Genomic DNA, 24,622 nt, shown 5'->3' with positions numbered 1-24,622 from the left:
AAGAAAACAATTAATCAAAACATGAAAAAACCACCCCTTCCAAGGTTTTTTTGGGGAGTGAAGTGGTCAGTTTGAAGTCGAATATTTTTTCCTAAATTTTCTGACCAAATAACCAAAATATCAAAGTAACACTGAATTCGATAAACAATTGATCAATTCACAAGGTCTCTTGTTAGTCATATTGTCATAATGTCTTAATATTTCGCGACTCGGCGGTTCGGCTTTACCGACTCCTAGGCGTTCGGAAGGTCTGCAGACGTTTGACAAATGTCCAGTAGGCTGCACGCCAGGTCCGAGGAGGTTATACTAAGTTAGGATTAAAAACGCAAAATCATAGTATTAGTTATGTCCTAGAAATTTTAAATTTCAAAATCTTAAATCAGCAACCCAAACAGATAATCTGAAATTGAAAAATAAACAAGTAAGAAAGTATGGTCGGCCAAGCCCTTCCATGTAATACCATACACTGAGTAAATTAGCAAAAACATTTTTCTTTTAAAATTTCATTAATTTATTTTCATGAGTGATTTTCGGAAGAATGCTAAGATGGGAGCCATGACTAATTATGGAACGATCGCTATGAAATTAGATCATGTTATTTATGTCTATATGAAAGTTATTTGTTTGTACAGTTTTAAGAGATTTATATGGGAGCCTTATAGCTCCCATATAAGGCCCACAATATATGGAAGCCATGAAATTAAGTCATGTAATTTATGTCAATATGAAACTTATTTATGTTTAATTTTATGTGCGTACCAACATCGTTAGGAGGCTTATGCTTGTTAAAGTGATTTTTGGAAGCGGGCATCGAAGCATCGAAATTCAAAAAAGTGACAAATAAGGGCCACCGTAATACACGTATGTATGTTCTAGTTAACATAAACTGTATTTCAATGCAAACTCATAGCAAAAACATTTTTTAACCCTTTCCCTGTCCTGTGCATCACATATGATGCACAGCAAGTTTCTTTCACACGTCCGTGCATCACATGTGATTCACAAATAATATTATTTTTCAATTAACAAACAAAATTTGGATATACGGCAAAATTTTTTTTGGTATGGCGACAGGTAAAGGGTTAAAAGTAGTAGAAATATATAATTAGCTTTAAAGTTGTCACATTTATGTGACTACTTTAAAAATGCCACCAGTTGTGTAGGTTTTATCAAACCATTTTAATATAAGCATAATAAATGTCAGAGATGGTAATTAAAACTATATTTTTAAAAAACAATGCAAGCTGTTGTTTTTTTTGTAAGTAATAGTTAGGTACGCTGTTCACTATTAGTAGTATTTTAATGTTGTCACATGTAAACATTTTAGAATACGAAAATAGCAAACAAGCAAAACATAAAATAAAATATTTTTTTTTAAACTAACATTGTACTAAAATGTTCATGAGAAAGGAAATGAGCCAATATTTCAAACATCAAAACAAAACTCTATTATCATATATATGTATGTATAATCTATACACAGAAAACTTATTAAGCTACGTTTCCGCATACACCGTAATCGGCACCAAAAACGAAATTCTATACATTTGCACCGAAAAAAAGTTCTTTTCAGAAATCGGCAACGAAAATTGGGAACGAAGCGGCACCGATCAGTAACGAAAAACCTGTCATTTGGTGCCGGAACGAAAACAAAAAGGTTGTTTTCGGTGCTGTAGGAACTAAATTATTTTAATTATTTTTATACCCTCCACCACCATAAGTGGTGAATGAGGGTATATATAAGTTTGTCATTCCGTGTGTAACATTGAGAAATATTCATCTGACACCCAACAAAGTATATATATTATTGATCCTTATGAAATTCTAAGTCGATTGAGCCATGTCCGTCTGTCTGTCTATGTAAAACACGCCCACGTCCAAATTAGACAAACAAAATTGCAAGAAAAATGTTTCCTAAGCAGTTTGGTATTGAAAATCAGCAAAATCGGTTTAGTGGAACCAGAGTTATGAAACAAAATGTGAGACAACCTAAAAAAAACTTGATAATTTGAACATAGTTTTCGTTATTTGTGCAAATATATTGCAGATAATACCATTAAATTCTACACACTTTATTTTTATGTTAAAGGGACTAACTCTGGCGAAAATTATAAGATTTCAGTCAGTTTCAATAGGCTTCGTCGTCGGGCCGAAAAAAAGTATGTACCAAATTTTATCGCAATATTTTCAAAATTGTGAGTTGTACTTTGCGCCAGTCATGTGAACAGGTAAAATAAAAATAGAAAAACAATTTGGGAGTAATTGCATTCAAATGAAAAAAGTGTGAAACAAATTAGTCAAAACAGGTCAACAAGTATATATGGGCTTAATGAGGACACTTTGGCTTTTCTCCTGGTAGTAAAATTTATTTGACCCCTTTTGACCCTAAGCACTTTTATTCCACTGAAATTCAAATTTGACTAAATTGTAGTACCTGAGAAAAAACTTAATAACACAGCAGGTATAGATGGTACAGTGACAAATTATATCAGTTCTATTATCCTACCAACATAACAAACAAAATCATCCAATTATCGATAATAGTTTGCGAGTAATGATAATTTACTTCTGATCAAATTTACAAAAATCACATTTTTTATAAAATGACATAAAATATTTAACTTTAACAGCATGCCACTCACACAATTGACAATATTTATATCTAATTTTTTGGCTGCCTTAGTCTCAATGCGTCAATAGTAAATGGCATTAAAATTTTTGAAATCGGAGTTAACAAAATGTTGGACTTTTGGCCGATGAAATTGAGACATGATGTTTTAAGGTGCATGTAAAATTTTTGCCATTAAATAATTACTTTTACAATTTATTTTAAAGGAATAAAAATGTGTATGTAATAGTCGTTCTAGTGAGATATAAAAGACAAGAATTTGTTAAAAAATTCTAAAGTTATTTAAAACTCCCCCTTTAAAAGTTGAGGGTCATTTTAAACCCAAGTGTTATTAAGGGTTAATATCAATTTTTGTGCTGTTGTTATAAATATTTTAAGTAAAAATAAGCTTTTATTTTAATATTTTTCAAAATATGTTAATTTTGTTCCTACATTTCTTGTTCTAGCGGCCTGAGACACTTTAATAGCCTGGGAATTTTTTTTCCTATTTTAATTTCTTTAAAAACGTCAGAATTATTTTGGTTTATAAAAAAATCCTACTACAAAATCCCTAAACAAAATTATAAATTGAAAAAATGTAAGCAATAATTTGTTCCGTTATAACTGAAATCTTTCTGAATGAACTACAATCAGTTTATGTGAAAAATGTTTGAGTGTGCCTTAGAATAAACCGTTTCGAAATTAATTTCAAAACAACAAACTTATGATTTTTTGAAATTGTAACTTCAAAATATCTTAAGTTTAAGAATATAGCTATTTCACAACATTTGCTAATATGTAATAATTCTAATTCTGTATATACCGAAATTTTTAAGAGATTTATGCACGTTAAAATGATTTTCGGAAGCGGGTCTATATGGCAGCTGTGACTAATTATGGACCGATCGTAACAAAATTTGGTGATATGAATTTTGTATATATAAAACTTATTTGGAGCGGAATTTGTGTTGACACATATATATAAATTAAACATTTATGACCGATAAAGTCCAATTTCGAGAGGACATTTGTAGGTGAAAAAATTAAATGTACCAAATTTGATCGAAATGTCTTCAAAATTGCGACCTGTACTCTGCGCACAAGGTTTACATGGACAGCCAGCCAACCAGCCAGACGGACGGTCATAGTTTAATAGACTCAGAAAGTGATTCGGTATACTTTAAGGTGAGTGTTAGACCAATATTTTTGGGCGTTACAAACATCTGCACAAACACATTATACCCTCCCCACTATGGTGGTGTAGGGTATAAAAAACTGAACGAAGTGATTGAATAATAACATATGGGGGGTTTCATGTCAAGTGAAGCAACTTATGAAATTTGCACCAAGGTTAGTCCTATTGTAAAATAATTCAGACACAATTGTTCAACAATATCGGTCTAGAACTCTCTAATGGGGTCCAAATTTTACATTTTGGCCAAACATGTGTTTTTTCTCATCCATTCTTCAATCTTTCGAAAACAAATTAAATAATAAAAATACAAAATTTTTGATATTTTTTTCCAAAGTCAAAAACTTTTTTGACTTTTTAAATGGGCCCTTTATTCTCTAAAAATATCATAGATCTTTTCCTTGAAAACCTTTTTGGTCGGAAGACATCGATATAAAAAGTTGGCTTACTTGACATGAAATCCTCCATATACATTTGCTGCAACAACGTCATAACTCAAAAGCCGTTTTTCTCGAAACGACTTTTTTTTTGTATTGTGACGTTGTTGCAGCAAATGAGCGATATGTATTTCCGAAATATATGGTATCCAATAAAACAGAATTGCTATATGAGAACCTCTGCATATTTTTGGTGTAACATAGTATTACACTATGCGACAAAAAATAATACCTGGAAAGTGATACAATTCTTTTGGAAGGTGATATCGAGTATAACAAGAATCTGTCTTTGAAATTTGCAAAACACCTCCAAAATCTTGAGTTACGGGTAAAAAACTGGGTTTTCATACCTTTAAGCACTTATAAGCCATTAACTAAGCTGATTCTCAAACGATTTTAATTTTCTAAACGGATTTAAAAAGAAGAAACTGTGGCCTTTCCAATGGTATATATATTATTTAAGTATTTTGACAAAATTTGTGTGCATTTCTTCAGTAAACTAATTTTTGTTTTTATTTTTTCACCATTTTCCAACTTTGAAGAAGCTTTTACATAGTATTTTATAAAGGAACCGTACTATTTATGCATTGATTTAAAAAATAAGTTTATATATGCGTAAAACACAATATTGCTTTTAAAAATCCATTGGAAATTGACAAAGTTATTACAGATTTTACTAAAAGAAAATTTTTGAAAATATATTTTTTCTAGGCATTTTACTTAGAAATTTTTGCTTAACCGCTCTCTTTTTAACTCGTTATCATCAGTTTGCCGTAAAAGAGACCAGCAATATTCGGAAAATAGTTTCCTTATGTTTTTTTTCCTTCGAAATGTTTTTCTATTGTGACCATTTCTTGTTGAAAACGTTCGCCATGTTTGTCGTTGAACTTCCCCAGATTATCTGGAAAGAAGTCCAAATGCGAATGCAGGAAATAAATTTTTATAGACATGTGGCAGCCCATTTCACCATAGGCACTCACAAATTCATTAACCACAGCGACATAGTCATGGCTTCTTTTATTTCCAAGAACATTTTTACAAAGCGACACAAAACTCTAACCTGCGCGTTTTTCAATGGAACTTAGCTTATTCAAAAATTCCTCATCTTTCATAATTTTTCGAATTTGAGGTCCAATGAAAATACCTAAAATTTATCAAAACAGGTAAAAACGCAAAAGATATTGATAAAAACCTGCTTTTATTTTGCTTTCGCTTAATTTTGGGAAAATCGTTTTAAGATAGCAGAAAGCTTCGCCGTTTATATATTATATTTTACAAAAATGTTGTTTTAGTACAATTTTTAATAACTTTGTCAATTTTAAATGGATTTTTAAAAGCAATATTGCGTTTTATGCATAAATAAACTTATTTTTTAAATCAATGCATAAATAGTACGGTTCCTTTATAAAATACTATGTAAAATCTTCTTCAAAGTTGGAAAATGGTGAAAAAATATAAACAAAAATATGTTTACTGAAGAAATGCACACAAATTTTGTCAAAATACTTAAATAATATATATACCACTAGAAAGGCCACAGTTTCTGCTTCTTAAATCCGTTTAAAGAATTAAAATCGATTGAGAATCTGCTTAGTTAATGGCTTATAAGTGCTTAAAGGTATGGAAAACCGGGTTTTTACCCGTAACTCAAGATTTTGGAGGTGTTTTGCAAATTTCAAAAACATATTCTTATTGTACTCGATAAAGCCTATCAGAAAAATAATATTACTTTCCAGGAATTTCTACTTTAGTCTTTTTTGTCTCATAGTATTATTTATATCAACACCTAAATGTGTACTTTACTTATCACATATCAAAATGAATCTATAAAATTGTATACAAACCAAAAAAAAAAAAATAGTTATGTAGAAATTCAATTCCATAACACTATATTACTAAATATGCATTTTTTATTTCAGGTATTTCTACTGTCAGGAATTTCTATTGAAATAATTTCACAGTAATTTCAACTCATTGTGTAATGAATTGTATACGAATTATTTTATGTTCGCTTTTTGTTCAAATAAAAACTTTGGCAAATATTATATTTTATTTTGTGCACACAATCGTATATTTTGTATAACTGTTAGGTACATATGTTCATAAATACATATAAATTATTTTAAATATAATAGAAAAATATTTTTCTTTGTGGCAGACACAAAATAACATTCTTTGTTAATATGAATCTATGTTGCATGTGACTTTAGATTTTTTGTAGGTTGCTATATTTATGTATTTTTGATTGTTTAAAAAGAAATGTGTCACCGAAGCCAAAAGAGTAACAATACATGAGTTTTGAATTATTTCTCTGCAACAGACGCAGGAGGTCTGAGTTAAAATGTATTAATGGGAATTTTAGAGTTTATTGTATAACAGAAATGTTTTAATTTTATAGGAATATTATTAAAAACATATAAAGCATTACACTGAACACAGTTTTTAATTAAAACAAGTAAGAAAGTATGGTCGGTCAAGCCCGACCATATAATACCCTACACTAAGTAAAAGAGCAAAAAAAAATTTTCTTTTAAAATTTCAATAATTTATATTTTTGAGTGATTTTCGGAAGTGGGCCTTATATGGGGGCTATGACCAATTATGGACCGATCACCATGAAATTAGGTCGTGTGATTTATGTGTATATTAAAGTTAACTATGTTGAATTTTGTGTGTTTACCAACATTTTTAAGCGATTTATGCACGTTAAAGTGATTTTCGGAAGCGGGTCTATATGGGAGCTATGACTAATTATGGACCGATCGTAACAAAATTTGGTGACATGAATTTTTATGTACATAAAACTTATTTGGAGCGGAATTTGTGGAGATACATATATAAATTAAACATTTATGACCGATAAAGTCCAATTTCGGGAGGACATTTGTATGGGGGCTAGGTGAAATAATGGACCGATTTCAGCCAGTTTCAATAGGCTTGGTCCTTGAGCCGAAAAAATAGTATGTATCAAATTTCATCGAAATATCTTCAAAATTGCAACCTGTACTCTGCGCACAAGGTTTACATGGACAGCCAGCCAGCCAGCCAGCCAGCCAGCCAACCAGACGGACGGACGGACGGACGGACATCGCTTAATCGACTCAGAAAGTGATTCTAAGTCGATCGGTATATTTTAAGGTGGGTGTTAGACTAATATTTTTGGACGTTACAAACATCTGCACAAACGCATAATACCCTCCCCACTATGGTGGTGTAGGGTATAATTAAAAATTTGTTTAAACTTAAATGATATATTTATATAATACCCCGAATTTTTTCATCCTAAAAAAAAATATTTATATCCTACACCACCATAGTGGGGAGGGTATATTGGGTTAGTACTGATATTTGTAACGTGCTAAAATATTGTTCTTACACCCACCTTAATGTATACCAAACTGCTCATGATCACTTTCTAAGTCGATTAAGGCATGTCCGTCCATGTAAACCTTGTAATCAAACTACAGGACAAAAGAGCTTTTCTATTGTCCCAAGGATTGAAGTTGGTTTGAATCGGTCCATTATTTCTCCTAGCCTCACTATGATTGTCCTATATAAAAATATGTTAAGCCCTCAAAAATTCAGCACAAATAAGTTCTATATAAGCCTAACTCGCACCACCAAATTTTGTGATGATCGGTTCATAATTAGTCATAGTTTTCATATAAGGCCCATTTCCGAAAATCACGTTAACTAGCATAATTATCTTAATCCTCTAACCCGCAAACTTTAAAAAGCTAAAATAAAGTTGTCGAATAATTTTTTTTAGGGTAATTATGACCCAAGAAACTTGCTAACTGTTATCTTGTCCCTATAAAAATTTATCATATGATTTATCTCATATGTATACTTCTGACTAGGCTTCTTATGGATATAAGTCGAGATCGACTTTTCTCTTGATTACATTATCCGAAAAATGTCAAAAATACTTCTGACTAGGCTTCTATAAACTGTTGTTTGTAGAAAGAAGTCGAAATCGACTTTAACATTAACCGAAAAAGTCGAAAACACGACTAAGCAAAGATGTGTTTATTACACTAAAATGTCGAAAAGACGACTATTTAAGAAATCTAAAAAATTGCTTCTATAGAACACTTCTTCTGATATAATGGCATAAATATATCTTTTAAAAGTAAGCTATATTTTGCAAAAACGATATAAGTCTGAGGCGAAAACTTAATTTCAGCTTATTCTGTTTTTAGGCCAATGTTCACTTTACAGTACGTAACAACCTATAAAATCCATTTTAAAACCAATTGATTACACTGTATGTCAACCAGATAGTTACCATGTTATGATGGTATAAATGTTTAGCACCGTCTCTGTAACTTTCGTATACATTGTTTTTCAATTGTATTAAAACTTTAGAAAATTCATATTAATTAGATTTTTTTTAAGTGGGCCCCAGTGTCACACATTTTCTCGTTGGCGTATAAGTGATATTAATATAAATCATACTCACCGTACAACCGCAACTGAAAACCAATACGTTGATATACATATTTGGGGTATTTACACGGTCTACTATTTGGTCGTATTGTCATAATGTCCTAATATATTATTATAGTTTAATCAAATTTTTGTTGTGTTTTAAACAAAAAAGTTCTAAGCTAATAAGACTATTTGAAGTACGTTTATTGTTTTGTCATAAAATAATACTTTTTTTTGTTTAAAACACAACAACAACTATTATAATATATTAGGACTTTATGACAATATGACTAATAGGAGACCGTGTGAATAGCCCAATTATAACGTCAGACTTAGTAATCTATATGATTAATTGTTGGGAGTTTCTATGCAATAATTCTCAGACTACCCACTTATATCAAGTTTTTACATATTAATATTTTCTTTCTAAAGATATAGTACATATGTATATTGGTATTTTCTGTATGTTTTCAGTTTCAAATAATTGTTGTCGTTTTCTTTTCCTTTATTTCATTTTTGTTTTTTGCATTCAATGAAAGTTTTAAAATAATAAAATATAAAAATAAATGTTTGGAAGTAAAAATGGAAAACGAATTTTGTATACTTATCATGAATTCCATAAGATAACACAAATAAATTTAAATTGGGTTGACCGATTTTGATCATATTAGGTAAACATATACCCTTTAGAATCAGTTGAAGATTTCCATGTTTATATTTTTTTTAATTTCGAAAAACTCGTGGTTTTATTTGCGATTTTTGTTTTTTATTCTTAATAAATGCGAAATTAACCCTATGCTCTCTTTTGTTATGTCTTATTTATGACTTTCTGGTTGAATTTTCCGTTTTGGTGTATTTAGAGACTTATAGTAAAATTTCACGGATAATATTTTTGCGGAACATTTTAACCCCTTATATCCCTGTTGTAATAGTGTTTTTTGCTCATTTTTAAAAGAAGGACAAAAAAGACCCATGCCTTGGAGGTTTATAGAGTTAACATATTGTACAAAAATATTCTCCGTAATATTTTACATAACTTTGCTGAACACGTTTTATACCTAAAATGTAAGGATCATATGGTTTCTTATGAAGATTAACAATAAGAATGTGCCAGAGTTGGGAAACTTTAACGCCCCTCAAATGAAATTCAGATGTAAACTTTTAAAGTCGGACCTCGTAATTTTTTTTGGTGTTGTACAGTGTAATCTTTAAAAGCGGCTATACGACCAAACTAAAGTTAAGGAGTGAGATCGAAAAATTCTTAACACACGTTTTTCATTACATTTTTTAACCCAAGTATTATTTGAATTTTTTTTTGATCAAGTTACCTTTGAAAAACATGTCAGTTATTATGTGTAATGTCAATTATATTAATTTTTTTGTTAATCTGATTAAAATGAGTGACCAGAAAAAAGTGCGTACTGAAATTATTAAATATTTTCAACAAAACCCAACTTGGTCTTACAAAAAGTTGGCCAAGCATACAAAGGTCTGCCGTCAAACTGTTTCCAATGTTATTAAACAGTACCGGGAGAACTTGTCAGTTGATAGAAAACCTGGTTCAGGTAGAAGGAATGGTCCACATGATGTTTCTAAAGCCAAAAAAATAGAACGCATTTTCAAAAGAGCTCCCAACACACCCGGTAGGAAAGCAGCCCGGTTAGCTCAGTGCTCGGACTATTTGGTACGAAAAGTTAAAGCTAATGCAGGTTTAAAAACATACAAGGCTCAAAAAGTTCCTGACAGGAACGCTACTAAAAATTTAGAGGCCAAAAACAGAGCACGGAAATTGAAGTCAAGTTTTATAAAAAAATATTCTTGCTGCATAATGGATGACGAAACGTATGTTCTGGCAGATTTTTCGCAACTTCCAGGTCAAAAATTTTATGTTGCTGATGCTCGAGGGAATGTTGAAGAAAAGTTTAGGACCCAAAAGCAGACAAAATTTCCCAGAAAGTTCTTGGTATGGCAAGCAATATGCAGTTGCGGCAAAAGAAGCCACTCATTTGTTACAACGGGCTCTATAAATACCGAAATTTACATCAAGGAATGTTTACAAAAAAGGCTGCTTCCATTCATAAGACTTCATAATGTGTCCACTTATTTTTGGCCTGACTTGGCATCCTGTCACTATGGCAAACAAGCCCTTGAGTGGTACAAGAACAATAATGTGGTATTTGTACCAAGAGAGGCAAATCCTCCAAACTGCCCGGAGCTAAGGCCAGTGGAGAGATATTGGGCTCTTGTTAAAAGAGAATTGAAGAGTACAAAAAAGGTGTCCAAAAGTGTGGTAGATTTTAAACGGAGATGGACTACATGTTCGAGCAAAGTGACAGAAAGCACTATAAAAACGTTAATGGAAGGGTTTCCGAAAAAGGTTCAAAATTTCATCACTAGTGATTAAAACTATAAAAATAATTTTTTTTGTAAATTGTAATAATAATTTCAATCAAATAAAAAAAAAATTAAAGCTGTAAGTTTAGTGGTTTCTTTTTTATAAACATATATGTATGTTAAGAATTTTTCGATCTCACTCCTTAGTTTTAACAATTTTAATAATAACATTTCTTTTCATACATCGAAATTTTGATGTATTTGAATGACCTACACAGAGAAAACCGATTCATGGTAACAAGGATTTTACCTTAGTAGCCATAATTTTGAAATTGTATTTAGAAAGGTTATTAACTGACTTTCATATTCTTTATGTACAACTATAGATGCTAATCGGGACTAATTTTTAAAAATCCCGGGGTTCGGGATTTGGTAAAGAATCCCGAAATCCCGACCCGGGGTTTTAGGATTTTCGGAAAATCTAAAATCCCGAAAATTATAAGAAATAAACGTACATAATTATGTCTTTATAATTGAAAGCAAATTTTTTATTTAGCAATTAATTTTTATTAGACGCTAAAAAGCATAAAATACTTGCATGAGTACATTATATAAGAAGAAATAACAATAACATACTTTAGAGTGGGTCGATTTTTTCACGAAAAATCGTATAGCAGAAACGCATTCTATGGAAAATTCTAAGAAATTTTCCCCAAGAAACCATAGGTCTAAAATCAAATCCTATCTTGCACATTTCGTATTTTTTTCAATATAATTTTTTTTTTAATAGTTTTTTTTTATTGTATAAAAGACGAAATGCGCAAATAGGATTTGATTTTAGACCTATGGTTTCTTGAGGAAACTTTCTTAGAATTTTCCGGAGATTGCGTTTCTGCTATACGATTTTCTTCGTTATTGTTATTTGGGTTAATAATATCTTTTAGCCTTTTAGCAATCGAAATATTTTCATTTTGTTCGAGCTCCTCATCTGAGATAAAATCAATTTCACTTGAAGAGGATTTAAATTGAGTTTTGTTAGATAACTTACAAAAAAAGGTTAAGAATTGATTTTCTAGAGCCCCACTCAAGGAAAATCAAAAATACAGATTTCCTTTATTAACTATATTGTAGCAGGAGTTGAGCTTAACAACTTTGCTGAACATCACTTTGCGATATTCGGGCATGTAGAATGTCAAAATGAATGAAAAAGGCACACAAAAATGACAATTTCCCCTATTTATTTATGAAAAAAGGGATTTGGAAGATCCCGAAAACCCCGGGATTTAAAATTAAAATATCCCGGGCTTCGGCATTTAGAAAATCGGGATTCCCCGTTTGGCATCTCTATGTACAACCGAATCATTTGATTGTCAACAAATTCGATTATTACTAAGAATCTGTTTTCTCTGTGTATCGATGCCATCAAATTCATCACAACCAATGCCATAGATCATTCAGCCTGATTTATGCTGCGTGGCTCGTATCCGAAATGCATAATTTTCCATGACCTTGGTAAAGGTTTTTTAAAGCTTCTATGGTTTTTGGCTGACTCGCATAAACCTTCGACTGAAGAAAACCCTACAAGAAAAAGTCAAAACGACGTCAAGGCGCATGCTCTCGGTGACCAGTTCAAATTACCTATACGTGAGATGACCATGCCCTCAAATAGCTCGTGCAGAACGTCCAATGTTGCCTGAGTAGTGTGGTCTTTTTTGAAACTACATGTAAGCTCAAAATAAGTTGGTAATGGCCTGGCCAACGTCGTTCTTAATGAGCAAAAGGTCCTCAAAATCCATCCCAAATAGTGAATTTTGGGATACATTTAGAGTTTCTCTTTTCCCGCTCTTTTTCATTACCCGGGATTAATTTTGAAGTTTCCCGGGAATTGCGGATATTAAATTTTAAGAATGTAAACTTCGCAAAAAATCTAAAAAAATGTCTTTGGTTTCAAAATGTAATTATATACAAATAAAAAAATCCAATAAAAATTTAATATATAGACATAAACTGACTCGATTTCTAAGTTTGGTTATGTACAAACCTGTCACCATTTGACATTTGTATAGGAATGGCTTCAATATCCATTAGATTTTGTTCTACCTTCGTTAGATAGAAATTAATTCTGTTAGTTCGCAAAAAATAAATGTTTTATTTTTTTAATTTTGTTTATTAAATAAAAAATTAAGTAAAGATGTTAAATAAACTTGGTTTGGTGTTTTTTTTCCAAAAATTTTCGTTTTATTCTTTGTGAAAAAGCATAATACGAAAATAATTCCACTTTCGATCGGAATAGAATTCTGTGACAGCCCTGAACATTCACGAGTTTTTGGAATATTTTTAATAATGAACTTGTTATTGGTCTATTTGGGTTAAATCGTTTTTTATTGTATGAATCTTCTGCCTTTGTTTTGGAGCTTTAAGCATCTTTTAGAGAAAGTCAAGTTTTTTTAAAAAAAATAAAATAAAACTAAGAAAAATAATTCCCGAGAATTCTCGAAAATTTTCGGGGATTTCGGATTGAAACTGTTGCGGAATTTCCCGTCCGGGGATTTTTTAAAAAAAAATTAAAATCACTAACAAAATCGCAAGTTTTTTGAAATATAAAAGAATGCAATTGGAATTGTGCAAAGGCGTACAAAGGGAATGCGTTTGCCCAAAATGGTCAAAATTGGAAGACAAAAGGTTAAAAACTTGTGTTTTTTTATGGAATTGATGATATTGTATAGTATGCCTGGATATTTATAAGTATATTTGTTTGCCATTGTTATGGTGGTAGTTATTTTCTTTAACTGTGTTAGTATTACCAGCACCACCACAACACAATATATACACAAGTCAGTTGTATGTGACTGTGTGAAAGAAAATGAATATTTTGGCAGCATATTGGCACTTGAAAGTTTTTGACAAAAGAAACAAATTATATACACGATAATACAAAAACGCTCTTAAACTGCAAACGTGGATTTTATACAAATTGTTAGAATTTTCAGTTATTTCCTTTAAAGAATATTAAAAACATCATTTATATGTACATATGTCTGTATGTTGGAATAAATTTGAAGTTTTATTCAAAAGTTTTTACAATATAAACTAACAAAATAGATTGTTTTAAATTTGTTTTAACAAGTCAGTCAAATATGACACATCTGCATACATATGAAGTGTATAAAGTTTTACTTTATGGCTTTCAAAGTTTTCAACAGTAAAAATTGTCATGTGCCAATATATTGAGATAAATAGGAGTTAAAATTTATGATTGTAAATCATTTATTTCAATAAAAAAAAGCATTTGATAATAGTGCTTAATAGGCAGCTTTGTGTATAGTAATAAATTTAGTTTTGGAATAGTGACAACAGTTTTATTTAATTTTAAACAACTGTAATATGATGTATGATCTAATAAGTATCTTAGAAATTGTTTAATAAATGGTTATAATAAAGCAGCACTTGTATTAAATGGGTTATTTTTCGTATGCTTTATTATTATAAATCATTTAAATAAGGTGTCGTTTATAATTTCAAATATATCCTATACAGTTTTATGTGGGGTTTCAAACAAAGAAATTATCTTGTTCAAATAACAATTCAAATTTGCAGTTATAAATGGAAGGTACTAAATTCAAGCTGTAGCCGAGTAATGTCTCAGTTGGTTAGTATTACCATCTTATCTTATACACAAAACATATCTATGCCCGTATATATAGAAGGTTAACGTTACTGAGTGACTGACTGAATTAAACATCGCCCAGCCCAAACGCCAAAAGGTAGAGACATGAAATTCGGACTATAGGCTGGTTGCTCTCTTCCCACGTAGATCCACTGAGAAGAGATTTTTGGAAATTCAAAGGTTTAGGGGTTAAATTCTGTAACCCTATATCTTCTAAACAATTACAGATAACAAAAATATTTAAAGTACATCTTTATTGAGTTAAAAAATTAACCAACAGTTTAATTTTAGGAGAGTTTTTACATGTTTTTTTAAACTTTTTTGGCACCCTATGTATATTTTAAACCATGATACAATAATTGTAGACGGTAGAATCACAAGAGAGAGTTTCCAATATTTAACCATATAACGTCAAACTTTAATTTTGATTTTTTTCATATTTTCTTTTGCTTGACGTTACAAGAATTGTATAATTGAGAATTTATTTTCTACTGAGTGCACCTTATATTGTTGTGTCATGTTTTAAACCAATAAAAATGTATGTAAATAAATTTTAAATCGTATTGTTTACTTATCAAAAACTAACAAACATGAATTTGTTATTTTCTGAAATTCGAACCGTTAAATGGGGAAAAAATTTTAAATTAAAAACTCTTAAACCAATTTTGATAACATTTGTTCCTATAATCATACAAAAATTAACCAAAGTTGTTACATTCAGTAATCGAGTGTTATTGGGCCAAATCCGGGTACTTGTTTAAGACACATTTTGTATATTATTTTGGGCACATGAACACAGACTTGAGTCGTTTGAGACATATATTTGTCACAAAAAATCGTGACATAATGTAGTACTTTGAGATCTGAAACATAAAAGTAATATTTATCTGACTAAAGAAAGAAGCAAGGATAGGGGTCTTATGCCCGTAATTTCAACAAATATATATCTACGGCGTAAAATACCCAGCAGATAAATTTACCTAAAAGGTATATAATTCACACGACAGCCGGTTCTACGCAACGGAATGATCCGAGTTCACTCGGCCAAGGGCTGTCAACTCATCAAACATTGCTGCTACAACAACAACAACAACAACAACCTAAAAGGTAACTTGACATTAATTCTATTAAGGTGTGATAAATGGACAAACCAAATTTTTTTTAAAATGTTTTTCCTTAATAAGATGTTGCTTTTTCAATAATAACGAACATATAAGTAATCAGGAAATTAAACACAAGTGAACCTAAATGAGTTAGAATCTACTAAAAAGGGACTTACGGGTACTTTGATAATGATAGTACCTACTAGAAAGGGGTCGAAAGTATTCGAATTATTAGATTTTTCTCTTGTTCGAATAAAACGAATAATTCGAATAAGAGATTTTAACTTGTTCGAATAATTCGATCACACGTTTAAAATTAATCGAATTATTCGAACAATTTAAATTTTTTTAAAAAAGTAAAGAATGAAGTTTTGATGTCGCTTTTTTAATATTTTATTGTTAAAGAAATATAAAAAATAACGTTAAAGTTAACAATTCAAGTACTGATAATGTTAAAAAACATTCGAAAACAAAGTCCATCATTAAATTTTCATCAGAAGTATTCTGATCAGATTAACTCCCGAACAATCTACAAAACAATTGACTAGCAAACCCATTAGTTTCCATTTTGGAGCTATGCTTTAAAAAATTTTAGCTAGTTGGACATGATCCTGAATTCAAATACAATATAAACGTATTAAAAACTTTTTTATGTCGTTCATTAATTCGGGTGTTAAATTGAGTAACTAATTCTTTAGTAAATTAATTATTCACTATTTCTAAATTATTTATAACAAATTGTATTATACATCAAGCTCTATCAACGTTGCCCAATCTTTGCTTAATAAAGTGGTCTTATGGAATTACACAATAAAGGGAATCTGTCCAAAGTTTGATGTCATTGTCAGTGAACGTGGCTAATTTGAAGTCAGGCAGTGCATGATTGACGCATTTACAAATATGCAAAAAGTTTATTACCATGTTAGGCAAAGATGTTCAAAATCATGTACAAGACGAACTACATGATTTTCTTGCAACAAAACGTTAGTTTGCATTATTTGTGTTTACCATTCGATACCATTAATAATATCACTTATATACATATATTTTAAGATCATGGCCTTCATCTATTTCATGTAATCATTATAAATGTCATCACATTCTTTATTGTGTTAAAATTTTGATTATTAATTGCGATTCTTCTAATATTTCGCCTGCTAAGTAACAAATATTTTATTCCGTACCTTTTATTTTCATTGGTTCAAGTCCTAAGTTAAAAATTGTTAAAGATTTGTTTTTAGAATTGTAACTTCTTGCAGTAAAATTTATATATTTATAGAAGGAGCTATCGGAACACTCATCTACAGTGATCGAAAGTCCCTTTGTCTTTAGTTATTTGTGGAATTTCAGAAACAATACAATTTTTGTGAGTTATTAATACTTATTCAAATTTGAAATTATGAAAAATTTTAAGCAATTTAATAAATTGAAATATATATGAACATTTATTCGTTTTATTCGATTATTCTACATAAAATTGTTCGAATTTTTCCTTATTCGAAAATGGCCATTTTTAGATTGTTCGAATAATTATTCGTAAGAAATTATTTGATTAATCGAACGATCATTAGTCGAATGAATACCCTAGTACGTACCGACAAAAAATTAAGAAATTATGGTTCTGAGTGAATAAGAATTCTAAAGGGATAATTAATGGTACAATTTTTTTTATTGTAATGGTACTTTTTGAATATTTTATAAAAATTAACCTAGAAACATGTAACTAGACACACATGAATTAGTTAGAATGCACAAAAATTGATTTTATTGGTATTTTTATACCCTTCACCATGAGTGACAAGGGTATATATAAGTTTGTCATTCTGTTTGTAATTTCTACATTTTTTATTTGCGACCCCACAAAGTATATATATTCTGAATCGTTATAGATAGCGGAGTCGATATAGCAATGTCCGTCTGTCCGTCTGTGTGTTGAAATCAACTTTCTGAAGCCCCCAAATAACCTACATACACGAATGATACATCAATATATCCGAAATTCTCAAGAAAATCGGTCCACAAATGGCTGAGATATAAGGAAACAACCAGGACAACCTCGATTTTTTACCTATTTTTGACCCATATCTGGATTACTAAATCATTAATATAGACAATATGGATATCTAATGATAGATATTTCAAAGACCTGTGCAACGACGTGTATAAGACCACAGTAAGTTGGACCTACAATGGGTCAAAATCGGAAAAAATATTTTTTAACCCGAATTTTTTTAAATTTAAAAAAAATTATAAAATTTAAAAAAAAAATTAAAAAAAACAATTTCGAAAAAACAACTGGAAAAATATTTAAATTTTGTTTACATAAAAATATTTAAAATTTTTATTTTAAAGTATAATTTGGTGAAGGGTATATAAGATTCGGTACAGCTGAATATAGGTTAGGTTAGGTTCCATGGGTAGCCACTCTTCAAGCAGCTCACTTGGGTCCATTCAAAACTGATCCCATTGTGATACCCAAGGGGTAAACATCTTGGTATTAATTATACGTCCGTTGTTTCCAGGCTAAACCAACCAGATTCTCTGATGAAAGAGTAGATTCGTCTAAGACTTATCCTTGATAGCTCATCTAAGCATGATAGGAATGGTGTTCCGAAGATGCGTTCCCTCAGATTTATCAGAGCCGGGCATTGACAGAATAGGTGTGACACCGTCTCATCCTCTTCTTCATTATGGCAGCTCCTACAGTAGTCATTATACCGTAGGCCCAATCTCCTAGCATGTGTCCCAATTATACAGTGTCCTGTAATGAAGGATACAATTAGCCTTATTTGCTCACGACGAAATTCAATAAGTAGATTCGTCCTGCTGGCATCATATACGGGCCAAGTAGACCTCGTTGTAACAGAGGAAGACTCATTGGTCCACCTGCTTTGTGCAGATTCATATAGTGTCCGCTGAACAGCCATCTTGCATATAGCAAGGGAAATACCAGAAAAGGGGTCGATCTCATCATCATCCATCATCGCCCCCATTTTGGCCAGTTCGTCAGCTATACAATTACCCTGATTACCATCGTGGCCAGGGACCCATATAAGCGTTATCCCAGAATGTCTCGCTATCCCATTAAGGGATACCCGGCATTCCTCGGTTAACCTAGATGTCGTAAAGACACCCGCTATTCCTTTAACGGCAGCCTTGCTATCGGTAAATATACATATATCACCAGATATTTGATAAAACCTCAGCCAGTTGGATGCACGTTTAATGGCCGTAATTTCCGCCTGAAGAGCCGTACAAAAGTTAGGTAGCCTGAAATAGGATTTAATCCCATAGTTCTCAATAAAGAAACCACCACCGACCCTATTGCCCCTCTTTGAGCCATCAGTAAATACCCTTATGACATCATCAGGGGGTAAGAGTCCGCGCTGCCATGAATCCCTATTCGGGATCTTAATATGGAAATGCATATCGAAAAATGGTTTTGCGATGCAGTAATCGACATTACTATGTAAGTACCCATAGTAGTTCAGTATCTTAGAGTGCCCATGATCTTTACCATACCACGAACATCCAGCATTTAGTCTCACAGCAGAGTTGAGAGCCATTTGTATCACCATCAAATCAACTGGTAACCAGTTCAGGATAGTAAAAAGTGCCTTAGAGGGGGTAGTCCTAATAGCGCCTGTAATCAGTATCGCAATAGTCCTGAGAACTCGTTCCACAGCCTTACGGTGAGTAGCATTATCCAAGGCGTGCCACCACACCAACACTCCATAGAACAAGATGGGTTTAACAACTGCTTTGAAGATCCAACTGATACCCTTCGGCATAATACCCCAGTTTGTACCAATTGCCTTCTTACAGGAGTAGATGGCTACATAAGCCTTGTTAATCCTGTTTTGAATATTCAAATTCCAGGACAATCTTTTATCTAGAATGATGCCAAGATACTTCGCATTATCTCTAATCTCAAGACTGATTCCATTCAGTCTAGGTGGTCTGAAGACATCGATCTTATACCTCCTAGTGAAGAGAACCAGTTCCGTTTTTTGTGGGTTCACACTAAGTCCACATGAAATACTCCACTCACTCAGTGTACTTAATGCTGATTCCATACAACTGGATATTGTATCCAGAAATTTACCAGATATAAAAACTGCAACATCGTCAGCATATGCGACTGTCTTGATCCTTCTGTTGTCCATCCTGATCAACAGGGAATTCATAGCCAAATTCCACAGAAGTGGTGATAAAACACCCCCCTGCGGGGTTCCACGATTGGCCACTTTTAAAACACTTACACCACCTAAAGTAGCACAAATGACTCTATAACCGAGTATCTTTTCGACTAGTCGGCGAACACATAGATCAATTCCCAGTTCATCCATCGCAGATAGGATGGCATCGGGCCTGACATTATTAAAAGCTCCTTCAATTTCGAGAAAGGCAACAAGTGAATACTCCTTATGTATTAGCGACTCCTCAATGGAGCCAACTAGCGAATGTAGAGCTGTTTCCACAGATCTGCCTTTGGTGTAGGCATGTTGGGATTTAGAGATGAGTTCCGACGGAATGGTCATTCTCAGATATACGTCAATCACCCTTTCTAGGGTTTTCAGCAGGAAGGATGCAAGGCTAATTGGCCTATAATCCTTTGGTTTAGTGTGAGTCGCCTTACCACCTTTAGGGATGAAGACTACTCTGCATCTCGTCCACCATGTGGGGATATAGGTCCATCTAATACACGCTGTGTATATGCTAATGAGCCATGGTACAACTATTTCTTCGTTCTTTTGAAGATCAGCAGGAATAATGCCATCCGGCCCAGGAGATTTAAACGGGTCGAAGCTTTTGATTGCCCATTGGATTCTATCCCTGTTTATCGGAACAGAGTTATCACCCGGAGCAACAGAATCGGCAGCCCCATTCATAGTCTCATCATCGACTGGAAGGCAACCTGGAAAATGAGTATCTAATAGGACCTCAAGTGTTTCCTTACTATTCAGAGTCCATCTACCACAGGGTTTCTGGATATAGCTTGGTACAACCGGTGAAGTTGATAGAATTTTACGTAATCGGTTAGTCTCAGAGGATCCTTCCACGCCGCTACAGAAGTCCCTCCAGGCTTTCCTTTTCGCATTCCTCGTAAGGTTCTTAAAGTGGTTCACTGAGGACTTATATTCCGGCCAGTTACCCAGCCTCTTTGCCTCGTTGAACAATTTACGACACGCCCTTCTTGCGTGTGCAATCTCAGGGTTCCACCAGGGTGGCTTATTCCTACCCCTGCAGATATTCGGCTTACAGGCCAAATTAGTAGCTGATTGGAACGCTTCTGTAAGTGCCTCAACTGCTACCTCAATATCGTCCCTATTTTCAATAGTGGGCGGGTTTGGTAGAGACCGGGAGAGTACATCACTCTGCAACTCCCAATTGGTCTTCCTCCTATTTAGAATGGTATTATGATTCCTATAAGTTACACTGATATTGAAATCAATATATAGATGATCAGAAAAAGAGCAGTCGTCGGAGACAGCCCAATTGTTAATCATACTGTGGTGCTCAGCACTCACAAGTGTTAAGTCTAGTACCTCACTTCTGTTTGAAACAATGAAGGTAGGTTCTGAACCTCTATTAACTACTTCCAAACTACTATTAAGTATGAAACTGAAAAGACTCTCACCTCTTGTGTTGGTGTCGCTGCTACCCCATACAATGTGGTGCGAGTTAGCGTCAGCACAGATAACCAATGGTATCCTGGACTCATTCGCCTTTTTCACAGCACTACGGATATCATCGTTTGGTGGATGCTCCCCGTGGTCATGCGCCATGTAGCTGGATATCAGCCATAACAAACAGCCTTCATTAGTTTCCCATGAGACTGCTACTGTATCTTCATTACTGTAATCAGACAGAATGAAGATTTTCAAAGAGCTTTTAGCCAATATACAGGATCTAATTTTACCTGCGCCTTTAGCGAAGTAGAGCTTATAGCCCTTCAAACATAGTCCACAGATACGGTCCTGATGGACCCAAGGTTCCTGGACCATGACTAGCTCCTCCCCGTTCTGAGCAATTCGGAGGAGCAGTGCAGCTGATGCTGCTTTAGAGTGGTGAAGGTTTATCTGGGTCACCCTCACCATGCTCCATTTTTACAATAGTGACGTCGGCGTCCTCCTGGTCAGAATTCAGGAGGGCGTCCTCGTCCACCACCTCATCCATCCGTTCAAAGAATGTACCAACTAGTTCGGAGACTGAGTTGGTATCTTCAGTGTCGGCTGGATCAGTGGCGTCATTGCAATCCATGCCCTCTTCCGAGAGCATGGGCTTTACATCACCTGAGGATGTATCGCCTTTGTTGTCGCTACGGTAGACACGCAGGATGATCGTACCAAATCCATAGTAGACCTGCCTTTGTGCCTTCCTTAGCGGCCCCAAAGAGTCCTTATTCAGGACAACGATCGCTTTCCTTGAAGAGCCCTCAGCGTCCGTAACCTTAACAACTTTCCAGTCTTGAGTTGGAAGCTGTGGGTTACAGCACTGAAGGATCTCCAAGATCTCCTCCGGGCTAGATGGCTCAGCTGGTATTTTAGCTATGGATCTAGGCTTTCGGGGTATCTCACTCACAGATACCACCTCAAGCCTAGACCCCGGCCAAACCTCACCCAGTGATGCGACGGCAGTCTTTAGTAGCAACGCTGAGCGTTCATCTACACAAGACATAAGTTTTACGTGACCCTGGTACCAACCAGCGTCATCGCATTGTGGAGGAGTGCCTGGGTTCTCTTTGAGAACTTTCCAAAACACCCCTATAGTAGACCTGCCTTTGTGCCTTCCTTAGCGGCCCCAAAGAGTCCTTATTCAGGACAACGATCGCTTTCCTTGAAGAGCCCTCAGCGTCCGTAACCTTAACAACTTTCCAGTCTTGAGTTGGAAGCTGTGGGTTACAGCACTGAAGGATCTCCAAGATCTCCTCCGGGCTAGATGGCTCAGCTGGTATTTTAGCTATGGATCTAGGCTTTCGGGGTATCTCACTCACAGATACCACCTCAAGCCTAGACCCCGGCCAAACCTCACCCAGTGATGCGACGGCAGTCTTTAGTAGCAACGCTGAGCGTTCATCTACACAAGACATAAGTTTTACGTGACCCTGGTACCAACCAGCGTCATCGCATTGTGGAGGAGTGCCTGGGTTCTCTTTGAGAACTTTCCAAAACACCCCTACCAGTTTTTGCTTCACCATATCCCAATTCAATTGAGATATGGATCCGTCATTCGCACTCCGGTCGATAACCGCCCTAACAAGACTGTCTTTGACAATCTCGCTAAAGGATTTAGCTAACGACCTTTGTGCCGCTTTGGGACGTTTAGGTCCCGGTTGCTGGCTCTTGGTCGCTGTATCCTCCTCTGAACGTTGCCGTTTAGGCCCCGCTGGTAATTCAGCAGAAGGAGGAGCGGTCTTGAGACCAGCAATATAGGCTTTCGCCCAGGAAAGCGAAGCTTGTTGCTCCTTAGTGAGATCATCGACTTTTTTCGAGCCAAGTGCCTCAACAAAGCGGTAAGCGGAACGCCTGGTGGTAGCAGCCCTTCTAGCAGGGTTTTTATGCCTGGGGTTAGTTTCAGAGCCGGGATTGGCCAGGGGTGATGCGTCTTCAGGACAGGAGGATTCCTTCACAAGACCTGAGCGCACAGTTGGCATATGGGAAGCATCCGTGAGGGGCGACTTAGTCGCTTCCCCCTTAGAGGCACCCGAAACAGGGGGTTTAGCCGCCTTGACGACTTGGGCTTTCGCGGCTTTGGAGGTACTTGGAGAGAAGTCCAGAGGTACCTCGCCGCTTAGGTCACTACCACCTATTGCCTTGGATTTTTTACAATCAGCCAATCTGGGTATGCCAGATTGACCTCTTGCGACACCAGTAGCATGCAGACTAGTCTGGCCCGGTGTGATCACCTGACTAGCCTGAGTTGCAGTAGCATTCGACTCACCACAGCCCGAAACCATCGCTGTGGGAGTAGGGTCCCCGGAGATTATGAAGCCCCCGACCGGGTACATGGGGCATGCCTTATCTTCTTCCATGTGTCCTGATGGACAATTACTTGCATTTTATACCTGCTGCCAGGTGTTGAGATAACTGCCGCCCCATTGGAGAAACAGACGCAGACCACCAGCCGCCCAATATGGGAAACAGACGCTGGTGGATTTCGGACGGACATTAAAGAGTCCTTACGGACCAGCCGGACTATCCACCTTAACCACCCCTCTTAATGAGGGGAAAATGGTTCGATGGAAATAGCATCTGATAGCCGCCCCAGAGGAGAACAGACGCTATCAGACAAAGGGAGGGTAGTTCTTAGTATCATGCTCAACGCGTGCCCTTCTGGAATGGGAGACCCTGCCAGAGACAGCCAACTCAAGTTAAACTGTCCCCTCCAGCATGGCCAACGCGAATCATCGCACTTAAGCCTCTACATCGCGTCAAGATGACTACCCATCGTAGAGGACAGCTGAATATAGCTCTTTTACTTGTTATTACTCTTAATGGCACATTTTGAATTTTCTGTATTAATGGAGAAGTCTTTATTCTACTTTTTCATTATTCTAAGCATACATTTAAAATTAGTTACAATACCGAAAGGGACTTAATTATACAATTTTTCATTACAATGAACCAATAAACATGAAAGTGGAAACATGTTAGCCTGAATGAGTGAGAATTCACCAAATTAGACTTAATCGTATTTTTCTTTCTTCTTTTATAGTTTAGCTAACCGTTTTTATAGTTTAGCTAGTATTTTCGAGATATACCGTTATTTGGAAAATGGAGGAGGTTGCACAACATATATTCGCGTAACTCAAAAACGGTAGAGTTTATTGAATAGACTTGAAAAACC

Source organism: Calliphora vicina, chromosome 1, assembly GCF_958450345.1.
Source record: "Calliphora vicina chromosome 1, idCalVici1.1, whole genome shotgun sequence".
NCBI classification, from domain to species: domain Eukaryota; kingdom Metazoa; phylum Arthropoda; class Insecta; order Diptera; family Calliphoridae; genus Calliphora; species Calliphora vicina.
Note: the sequence above shows the minus strand (reverse complement) of the source record.